The 1,800-nt window shown below is 40.7% G+C and overlaps 1 non-coding gene across 1 annotated transcript; it reads right to left on the bottom strand.

Annotated features, from left to right (window-relative positions):
- Positions 1-378: 378 nt before the first annotated feature.
- LOC141603124 (small nucleolar RNA R71) lies at positions 379-485 on the bottom strand. Its single transcript, XR_012525019.1, has one exon. It is a non-coding gene; the product is annotated as a small nucleolar RNA R71 (small nucleolar RNA).
- Positions 486-1,800: the final 1,315 nt, after the last annotated feature.

Below are 1,800 nucleotides of genomic sequence, written 5' to 3'. Positions count from 1 at the left end.
ACCCACAAACTCAACCTACAATGCCTAAATTTTCGTCACATTCCGTACCCACCGAATAGTACTCCCACACCACAACATCTAACCGGAAATTTTATTTGCAAATCCGCCTTTATACAATTAGTCGAAAGGAGCCAATTTGGGGGGATGCCTAGTGAAGACCCTCATTCTCATATGGAAACCTTTTGCGACTATTGTGATGCGATTTCTGAAACCAGTGTGACTCAAGACCAAATTCGATGGGTCTTATTTCCTTTTTCTCTAATCGGCACCGTGAAACAATGGTTGAAGGGCCTTGACAAGGCTACTCTCGGAATAGATTCTTGGAAGAAGTTGGCTCTAGCTTTCTACAAAAAGTTCTACCCACCGGAAAAGACTAACGTGCTAAGAGCTCAAATTACGGGTTTTAAGCAAAGGGATGAAGAATCTTTGTATGAAGCTTGGGAGCGGTTTAAGGGAATTTGTCGCTCATGTCCTCACCATGGACTTAGCGAATGGTTCTTGGTACAACAATTTTGGAACGGTTTATATGAAGATTCAAGGAACATTCTCAACATGGGATCAAATGGAATGTTCACCGAAGTTGATGACAATTAAACATGGAACAAGATTGAGGAAATGGCGGTCCATAACTCCCAATATAGTAGACCTCGCAAGGCTACTAGAGGAGGAAGGCATGAAGTGGACTCCGTTACTCATTTGGGTGCTCAACTTAGTGCTCACATTGACACAATCAATTTGATATTTGAACAAGCTATGGCTAAACTTGAATAAGCCTCAAAATCACCAAAGCATCATGTTAATGCCATGACGGCATCCTCATCAATCCCAAGTGGGATATGTGAGAATTGTGGAACTTGGGACATGACCAAAGTGAATGTAGGGGAACAAATGAACAAGTGAATGCTTTCCAAGCATACAAGAGTGGTACCCCTTATTCCAACTATTACAATGAAAACACCAAGTTTCACCCAAATCTCTCATACAAAAGCCAAAATGTTCAAAATCCTCAAACAACTTACACTCCACCTCCCATGAGAAACCAAAATCAAAGACCCTTTTACAACCAAAACCAAGGTTACCAAAATCAAAATCCATACAATCACCAAAATGACCAAGGTTTTGATGTTCAAAAAGCGGTCCTCCAAATGCAAAAGAATCAACAAGAGTTTTTCACTCAAATGCAAAAAGATAGTCAAGCAAAGCAAACCACCATCAACAACATTCTAGCTCACACTAAGATGTTGGAAACACAATTGACTCAACTAGCATCTTCAAGCTCACAAAGACAAAAGGGGCAATTACCACCTCAAAGTAATCCCCCAAGACATGAAACGGTTAGTGCCATACACTTGAGAAGTGGTACAAGGTATGAAGCACCGAAGAAGCAAGTTGAAGATGAAGTTGTGGAGGCTAGTGATAAGGAAGAAATTGTGCAAAACTCCAAAGATGGAGAATCATCAAAAGAAGAAATTTCAAAGAGAAATGAAGACAAGGTCAAGGGGAAGGAGCCCATTGTGATTAGACTTCCTTTTCCAAGTCATCAAGCCAAGCCCAAATTTGATGACTAACTTGAAAAGTTTATGGAAATTGTGAAGAATTTGGAAGTCTCAATTCCCTTCACGGAATTAATCAATCACGTGCCGGCCTATGCGAAATACATGAAAGACATCCTCACAAAGAAGAATTCGATCCGGAAACTTGAGACTATCGCCTTCACTAAGGTAAGTAGTGCAATACTTCAAGGGAGTTCACCTCCAAAACTAAAGGATCCTGGAAGCTTCTCAATACCGTGTACCATTG

The sequence above is a fragment of the Silene latifolia genome, chromosome 9, assembly GCF_048544455.1.
Source record: "Silene latifolia isolate original U9 population chromosome 9, ASM4854445v1, whole genome shotgun sequence".
Lineage (NCBI taxonomy): Eukaryota > Viridiplantae > Streptophyta > Magnoliopsida > Caryophyllales > Caryophyllaceae > Silene > Silene latifolia.
This window is presented reverse-complemented; position numbering and strand designations above follow the sequence as displayed.